Here is a 9387-nt window from a genome sequence, read left to right as displayed (position 1 = left end):
AGCGCAGTATTGGGGTGGGAGTTACCCGATTTTCCAGGTGTTGTGTGTCTCAGTTCCCCTGGCTAGGAAAACGGATCCCCTTCCCCCTTGCGCTTCCAGGTGAGGCGATGCCTCGCCCTGCTTCAGCTCTCGCTGGTCAGGCTGCAGCAGCTGACCAGCACCGATTGTCCGGCACTCCCTAGTGAGATGACCCCAGTACCTCAGTTGAAAATGCAGAAATCACCGGTCTTCTGTGTCGCTCGCGCTGGGAGTTGGAGACTGGAGCTGTTCCTATTCGGCCATCTTGCTCCGCCCCCCTATTTTATTTTTCTTAGAGCCCACCACTAGTTGAATTTACATCTGTTTCCCTGACTAAGCTTTCATCAGCTTCTTGAAATCAGAAACTTCATCCCTAGCATTGACTGCTTTATCTCCAGTACCAAGGACAGCCCCTGACTCCCCTGAGGTGCTCATCAGACATTTGTTGGATGAATAAATTTTTTTTAACATTATGTGGTCTTTTTATAGCTCTAGTTAGTGCTGAATTCGGATTAATATTATTGATTCAAATGGCCTTTCTCAGACTCTCAGGTGGCTCCTAATTCTAGCACCTTCAGGTTTGGCAACTAAGTCTCTTTGTGTAAGGCCTGGTCAAGAAACACCATTTCCTTAGGATAATGGCCTCTAGTTCCATCCATGTTGCTGAAAAATGATATGATTTCATTCCTTTCTATGGTGTAGTAGTATTCTATGGTCCATACACACCAGATTTCTAATCCCGTCATTCATTGATGGACACCCAGGTTGATTCCATGACTTTGCCATTATGAATAGTGCCATGACTGACGTATGAGTGTGGGTGTTTTTTTGATATGTACCCTATTTGGGTGATGGGTGCACTAACAGCCCTGACTTAGCACTACACAGTATGTCCATGTGTAGTCCTAAATCCAACTGCATGCATTCCCCCAAATCTATAAAAAGATTTTAAAAAGGAAATTCCATTTCCAAGTTTTGATTTTCCAAGCTGAAGGTCTTTCTGTCATTTCTGTGGTCTCAGCAGCATTCTCCTAGTCGTGGTATCCACCACCTCTCATGAAGCAGCCCATGGAAAATGCTTAAAAGGCAAGGGCAGCATAGATGTCATTGTTCCTCTCTTGAGAAGGCTGTTCTGGGGGCAGGTAAGCCTTTCTAAGCACAGTCCATTTGTCAGAGCATCAAATCTGCCCTGTAGAAGGCCCTCTGTTGGAGAAAGAACACATGAGCTGCATGTGAGTAGCTGAGCAGCAGAAATAGACACGCTGTGTTTTCCTTGAAGTTCTTCCCTCCAGGGCCTGAGAGGTGCCCTCCGATGTGAGCTACAGCACCCTGCCACATCCAACGCTCTTACAGCAAAGGCAACCCACTCTGTTAGACTTGGACTCTTGCCTGCAATGGCCAGGACATTCAGTGAATTCAATTGATTTCATGGCCATTCATCCAAGGACATTTCACTAAAGATCTTTTTTTGATATCAGAACAGCAGTGCCAGGTACGTTTTGCTTTGATGTTAATAGGAAGTAGCATTGTTTAATTCAATGCCCTCTGAAAGTCCCACAGGTTGATCCCTAAATGTAGGCATTGTAGAACACGTGCCATTTTAATGGGCCACTGGCCAGCTTGCCGTTCCTGTGTTGATGGGCCACTGGAAACTGGAGCTGTCTCGGTGTCATCCCTAGAGTCTAGCAAAGCAGAAGGCACATACAATGAAAGGGGAACACACTGCCCTGGCTCCAAGGGAGCACTGGGGCTGATGAGGGGTGCATCCTGGGCACCAGGTGCTGCCTGAGACCATGTACTGCAGAGCTTGGCAGAGGCTGTCCTGAGGCAGCTTCCTACCCCAGCTGTGAGGGATGTTTCGTAATAACTCAAAGCACCACCTTTTTCATCTCCATCTACTATGTCTAAAGAAAAATTGATATCCATTTTCCATTTATCTAACTATCATTGTCAAAAGTATGGTTTTGAATGTTCGACTTCAGAATGTTAGAATCCTGAAACTTATTGAGAAGTATTTTGCAATATCTCTAAGCTGTATTTTTAGGAGAAAAGCACAGAACATACAAAGGTGGCCATTATGTTTCAGAAGAAGGAGAATATGTATGGTTAAGTACTGGTATATGCATAGACGCTCTCTGGGCAGATGCACAAAATACCAGTAGCAACAGTTACCTTCAGGTTGGGAGCTGGGGGGGCTCTCGCCAGGACAGGAGGGGCTGATGTGTCACCGCACATGCTTCCTGCTGTTCAATTTCATTTTAGTCATGAGTTGATATCAACTCCCCATTTTTATGACAAAAAGTAATTAACAATGGAAAACAAAGTCTCCAGTGGTCAGACTTTAAAAGCAAATACGAAACATTTGTAAAATATGACGAAGCTTTGTGAATGAAAGAAAATATCCTTAAAAGGAGATATGTAGTCTTTGTTATAAGTATATTTCCTTTCACTGCCATAGAGTCTGAGATCACACATCATCATTTCAGAGCCTACTGGTCTTTTTGAGTTAGAATACCCAGGGCAGGATCGTACAATGCCTAAAAGTGCAGCCCCTGTAGAAAGGCTGGGTACCAGCTTTGGCCTTGGGCTATTTCCTTAAGGTCTCTGTGCCTTAGTTGCCTCTCAAAAAATAGTCATGATAATAATGCTTTCCTCATTGGGTTGTCTTGAAAATTAAGTAAACTGATATGCGGAAAACACTTATATTAGTTCCTGGAACATAGTAAATACTATATAAATGTCAGCTTTGGGGGCATTTAAAAAACTGATCCTTTTGTATTTACCAAAGCTCATATTAGGGCTCACTTGTATTGTAAATTCTAGGGTCTTGACTGATACATGACGACATGCATTTACCGTTATAATATAATGCAGAATATTTTCACTGCCTTAGAAATCTCCTCTTCTCCATCTATTCTCTCCTCCCTGCTCCTCCCTCTGAACCCCTAGTAACCAGCAATCAGTTTAATGTTTCTATAGTTTTACCTTTTCCAGAATGTCATACAGAATATATACAGAATATAATATAGAATACAGAATATAGCCATTTCAGACTGGCTTCTTACACTTGGTAATATGGATTTAAGGTTCCTCTATGTCTTTTCATGGTTTAACAATTCACTTCCTTTCATCAGTGAATAATGTTCCATTATATAGCACACCACAGTTTCTTTATCCATTCACCTACTAAAGGATATCTTGATTGCTTCCAATTTTTGGCAATTATGAATAAAGCTGCTCTAAACATTCACGTATAGATAATTTTTTTTGCAGAAATTTTCAACTCATTTGGGTAAATGCCAAGGAGAATAATTGCTTGGTTTAATGTCAAGAATATGTTTAACTTCATAAGAAACTACCAAACTCTCGTCCAAAGTGGCTGTGCACTTTGCATTCCTACCAGCAATGAGTAAGAGTTCCTGTTGCTCCATAACCCCAGCAGCATTTGGTGTTGTCAGTATTTTGGATTGTAGCTGTTCTACTAGGAATATAATGGCATCTCATTGTTGTTTTAATTTGCAATTCCCTGGTGATATACACAACACTGAGCATCCTTCCTTAGGCTTATTTGCCATCTGTGTATATTCTTTGGTAAGATGTCTGTTCAAATCTTTGCCCATTGTTTAATTGGGTTTTCTTATTGTTGAGTTTTAAGAATTCTTTGTATGTTTTCTATACTAGTTTTTATTTAATCAGATATGTGTTAGCAACTGTTATTTCCCAGTCTGTCTGTGGCTTGTCTTTGCTTTCTCTTCCCAGGGTCTTTCTTTTTTTTTTTTTTTTTTTTTTTTTTTTTTTTTTTGAGACAGAGTCTCACTCTGTCGCCCAGGCTGGAGTGCAGTGGCTGGATCTCAGCTCACTGCGAGCTCCGCCTCCCGGGTTTACGCCATTCTCCTGCCTCAGCCTCCCAAGTAGCTGGGACCACAAGCGCCACCACCTCGCCCGGCTAGTTTTTTATATTTTTTAGTAGAGACGGGGTTTCACCGGGTTAGCCAGGATGGTCTCGATCTCCTGACCTTGTGATCCGCCCGTCTCGGCCTCCCAAAGTGCTGGGATTACAGGCTTGAGCCACCGCGCCCGGCCCAGGGTCTTTCTAAACATTTGCTTTTATTACTATCATTCTCCATTGGGCATACAGATTTAGATTTCCAATGTTAATATGCCTTTCTCTCCAATAAATGACGAGGACTGGCCAGCTGTTGTCTTTACCTGAGAAGAATAGTAGTGAGATGTGACCATGTATCATTTCCCTCTATGTTCCATGCCATAAGGTCTCACTACCTTCCGTCAGATCTTCCCACTTTAACCAGTCTCTCTACCGCTCACCTGCCAGGTGAGCACCTTGGACTCCCCAGGCGAAGCTTCTCAGCTCCATAGATGGAGACAAACCCTAGACTTCTCTGGGTTAGGTCTTCCTCTGGAGGAGGCCCTGGCTGAAGGCAGGAGTCTCAGGGGTGCCTACAAAGACGCAGCGAGGGGGAATTTCTCTGCAGAGGCATTTTTATCCTGAATTCAGCCAAAACCAAAGAGTGTGTGCCTGTGGTTTCTGAATAATGCCTGTGTCCAGTACTGCTCCTTTTGTCCCCTTTGTGAGGGCCCCTCCATATCCTCAAGAAGGCTGTATCCAGCCAAGGGGAGGTGTGGCCACCACCACATGCCCCCTGAGAGCGCCCTGCATTGACTTCTCCAGCCAGTCCTTCCAGGAAGTGGCAGACACTCATCCAGGTGAGGCCCACGTGTCTCCTCTGCCTAGAGCTTGTGACGTAGGCATCCCGGGCCCTGGCTTCCACTGGTGTGGGAACAGTGCTCACTTGTCCTGACTGCCCAGTGTGCCTGGGGGCTCCCGGTGTCCACCCAGCCCTTACTCACTGTCCCTGTCCCACTTTTTTCTTCTGCATCTGAAAATATATCTTCATTATGGCAGGACACATACTTTCCACTTCATACACTCTGAGTATCATTATTTAATAACACAGGAATATGTCCTGACCCCAGCTCTCTTTAGTAAGAGATTTATAGTCCATTCCACTGAGTCCCACGATGCATGCATTTGAACAAGCAGTGCCTCTCTCATATCCACAGTCTTCTAGTTCCCCCAGACCCGACCTCCATCCCAAAGATTTAATCACATCCTGGGGTCTTGATAGAGACGCTCTCCCATCATTCCAAGTTCAGGGAACTAGAGAAGGTGAATTGCATCGTCCAGGAAGATAATCATGTTGGCTGAGCTCAAAGACCCCAGCAGAAGCCAGATCATGCTTGTGGGTCCTGCTGAGAATTTGATGTCTTACCCTAAAGCAATGGAAAACGATTGGCGTGTTTGTAGACCATGTCTGGATAGCGACATGAGATGTCATTGGTAGTTATGTGATAAGTTCATGTTTTTAAAAGAAGGCTCTGGGCACTTTTGCAGAAATAAAGCAGCTTGAGTGAAAATAAAAGAGGATGTATATGAGCTCTGTGACCCTTTCCATGCCAAGTATATACCCTACAGAAATACCCAAGTGTCTTCATCAAAAAATACGTACAGATGGTTCATGGCAGCATTATCAGTCATAGCCAGAAGCTGGAAACACCCAGATGTCCAGAAATAGTAAAATGAACAAATAAATTGTGATATATTCACACAATGGAATGCTATCCAGCAACGAGAAGGAACAAAATACAACCACACACAACGATGCGAGCCAATCTCACGAACATCCTATTAAGTAAAGGGAACTAGGAAAACACATACATCTGGTGTGATTCCATTGACTCCAAAGGTCAACAGCAGGGAAAACGAGGTGGTGACATTTGAAAGCAGGTTAGAGTTTACTCAGAGGATAAGAGCCAGAGTAGTGGCTGGAAGGGTATGGGAGGGGCTTCTGGCAGGATGACAGTGTTCTGGTTGTTGAAGTAGGTCTGGAGGAAGTAAGTTTGTTTGCTTCATGAAATGTCATTGACCTGCACGTTCATGATTTGTACACTTAGCTGTATGCAATAAAAAGTTAAATAAAAATAAATTAAAAGTTTTGTTATAGTAATAAAAGGAGGGAGGGAGAAGAGAAGAAATGAGAGAAAAAGGAAGGGAGGGAGGAAAGGAAAGGGAAGGAAGGAAGGAAGGAAGGAAGGAAGGAAGGAAGGAAGGAAAGAAAGGAGTTTGCAACTGTTTCTCAAACTTGACACCATGGACATTTGAGGCTGGATAATTCTTTGTGGTGGGGGCTGTCCTGTGCATTATAGAATGTTTAGCGGCATCACTGTCCTTACTAACTAGATGCCAATAACATCCCCCTCCCCATTGTAACAATGGAAATGTCCCCAGACATTGCCTTATGTCCCCTGGGAGCAGGGAACACATAATTCTCATCCAAGGATCCCTGGCCAAGAGTGTATGCAATGCTGGGTGAAGCCCCAGGTATCAGGCAGGTGTACCTCCGATGCATGGACAACTGGTATTGAACTGGCTGTTGCTGAGGGATGTCTGCACCTGAGGCCAGAAAAGGACAGTTCCTTGGCCCTCACAGCAGGGAAAATGAATGGTCTCCAGGCACTTCCTGGAGCTTGCGTGGGTGGTGGTCTCCTCCTGATGAAGCCCTTACTGTCCACTCCACCCCCTACACAGCTGGCAGACTCTCAATTTCATCGACATGCTGTGAACTCTTGCTGCGAGTGGCCCCTTGGTCTTCTGTCAAGATCAATGTCTGTGGAATGTCAGAGCCAAGAATGCCCCAAGCCATGTATTGCTCTCCTTCTACAGAGACTACCCAGCCTGGCCTTTCCCCACCCAGAAGATGACTGTTATCTCTTCCCCCAATACTTACTTTGCTTTCTTCCTGTCTCCTTTCTGGTCTTGACTCAAAGGACACTTTTTCAATGGGGTTTTCACTGGCCGACAGGTCTACAGCTACAAACTCTCCACCCTAGAACACTTTAGCACTTCTCACTGCTTTATTTTTCTCCTTAGCACCTGTTGCTAATACAACTTTTTAAATGTGTCTTTTTACTGATTGTCATTTGTTCCCCAGTGTGTAAGCCCCATGAAGGCAGACATTTTTGTTTCTATTCTGTTTCCTCCTGTATCTCCAGAGCCCAGATGTAATCCTGGTTCATAGTTGGTTCTCAAGAGGTTTTTATTAAAAGAGTGAGTGAATCTCTAACTATTTGAAATGGGAGTGTTGCTGAACACCAGGGGTTCAGCCTAAGTCCAGTTGCTCCCTGGACAGAAAGCCAATCACTGAGACAATGAGTATTGCCAGGGAAGAAGGCTTTATTGCTGGTGACATCAGCTGTGAGACAGAAGGCAAATCTGAAATCCGTCTCTCCAACTGACTGAAGTTAGCGGTTTATATGGGAATTGGTCAGCAAGCAGCAGGTGGCCGGATGAGGGTTCTGTTATCTCGATGTCCAGATGCCATGATCTTGAAAGTTCAGTTCCATGATACTCTCTGGGAGAAAAGTTGGGCTGGTTTCAGAAAGAAGACCTTTAGAGTAGAAGTAAAAGCATTTGGCTCAGAGGAAAAAAGAAAACCATGTCAATTAATACATCATTACATCATCTTCCCTCAATAGCAATAGCACAAAGATTGCAAAACCTTGGGACTATGGGATATTTCACACAGTAGAATCAAGGTGGCTTCTCCCTTCACACTCACAGCAAAAAGAGGTTCAGGGCTTTCTTGGATCACAAGGAAGAGATTTTTTTTTTTTTCTCTTATTCTCTAAGCTAGCACTGTTCACCAGGACCTTCTGTGATGACAGGGATGTTCTCAACCTGTGCAGACCAATGTGTCAGCCCCCAGCCACTGTGGCTTCTGAGCACTCCTAGTCTCCTAGTGCAGCTGGTGCAACAGAGAAAGTAAATCTTTAATCTTACTTAATTTTTTTTTCATTTTTGAGATGGAGTTTTGCTCTTGTTGCCCAGGCTGGAGTGCAATGGCGTGATCTCGGCTCACCGCAACTTCTGCCTCCATGGTTCAAGCGATTCTCCTGCCTCAGCCTCCTGAGTAGGTGGAATTACAGGCATGTGCCACCACACCAGGCTAATTTTTTTATATTTTTAGTAGAGACGGGATTTCTCCATGTTGGTCAGGCTGGTCTCGAACTCCTGACCTCAGGTGATCCATCCACCTTGGCCTCCCAAAGTGCTAGGATTACAGGTGTGAGCCACCATGCATGGCCACTTAATTTTAATTCATTTAAAATTATAGAGTCACATGTGACTAGCAGCTACTACCTTGGACAGCACAGGTGTAAACCCTGGTTCCTACATGGGCTCAAAGCCTGAGGATTCTGCCTGTCCTTCCCAACTTTTCATACATTCACCCCAGAATGCATCCAGACAGGCCTCACTAATATATCCAATCTTTGTCATTGTTAGAATCCTCATTTGCAAGCAATAGGAAGCAACTCTGGCTGATTTATGTAGAAATTGAACTTATTCAATTTATTAAAAGGGTATTGACTACCATGAATCTCCAGGAGAGGTAGAAAACCAGATAAAGAGGCTATGGAGCAAGGAATGATGTCAGAGATACAGCAGACATTTTTCTAGTCTGACACTGCCACCCTCCTCCACCAGCAGCAAAACACGGGCATCAAGAAGAGTGCCAGGGACCCCCGACTGCTGGTCAAGACCTCCATGCCACCCGGGACGGTACCCTTACTGGATAAACACATTAAATATGTAATGCTGGACTGCAAATACGTCATGAGGTTGTGTTTGAAATGCACATTTTGGGCAGCATTCCTGTTAGCCTAGTAAAGATTACTTTTAGCATTGCTAGATATTAAGCAGAGAACACTCCAGCTCAAAGCAGCCGGCAAAGCTCGACTTTTGTTGAGAGACTGAGAGGGAGGGAGGTTTTCATAATCAGTTATCACCCACCTTGGAAGACGAAATCAAAACTGAGCCATTCTTTTTTTTTTTTTTTTAATATACTTTAATTTCTAGGGTACATGTGCATAATGTGCAGGTTTCTGACATATGTATACTTGTGCCATGTTGGTGTGCTGCACCCATCAACTCGTCAGCACCCGTCAACTCATCATTTACATCAGGTATATCTCCCAATGCAATCCCTCCCCCTTCCCCCTCCCCATGATAGGCCCCGGTGTGTGATGTTCCCCTTTCCGAGTCCAAGTGATCTCATTGTTCAGTTCCCACCTATGAGTGAGAACATGCAGTGTTTGGTTTTCTCTTCTTGTGATAGTTTGCTAAGAATGATGGTTTCCAGCTGCATCCATGTCCCTACAAAGGACGCAAACTCATCCTTTTTTATGGCTGCATAGTATTCCATGGTGTATATGTGCCACATTTTCTTAATCCAGTCTGTCACAGATGGACATTTGGGTTGATTCCAAGTCTTTGCTATTGTGAATAGTGCC

At 44.2% G+C, this 9387-nt stretch overlaps 1 protein-coding gene and 1 long non-coding RNA gene across 8 annotated transcripts in view; one reads left to right on the top strand and one right to left on the bottom strand.

Annotated features, from left to right (window-relative positions):
• TMEM132D (transmembrane protein 132D) overlaps positions 1-9387 on the top strand; it is an 865119-nt gene that overhangs the window by 814682 nt on the left and 41050 nt on the right. The window lies entirely within an intron of this gene.
• Positions 7251-9387, bottom strand: part of LOC108526705 (uncharacterized) — a 7849-nt gene continuing 5712 nt past the window's right edge. Inside the window, exon 3 of the long non-coding RNA XR_001884587.1 lies at positions 7251-7484. This is a non-coding gene — a long non-coding RNA (uncharacterized LOC108526705). The remainder of the gene's footprint in view (positions 7485-9387) is intronic.

Source organism: Rhinopithecus bieti, unplaced genomic scaffold, assembly GCF_001698545.2.
Source record: "Rhinopithecus bieti isolate Rb0 unplaced genomic scaffold, ASM169854v2 scaffold_3615, whole genome shotgun sequence".
In the NCBI taxonomy this organism is placed as follows: domain Eukaryota; kingdom Metazoa; phylum Chordata; class Mammalia; order Primates; family Cercopithecidae; genus Rhinopithecus; species Rhinopithecus bieti.
The sequence above is the reverse complement of the archived record's forward strand: the minus strand, read 5'-3'. Positions and strand labels throughout refer to the sequence as shown.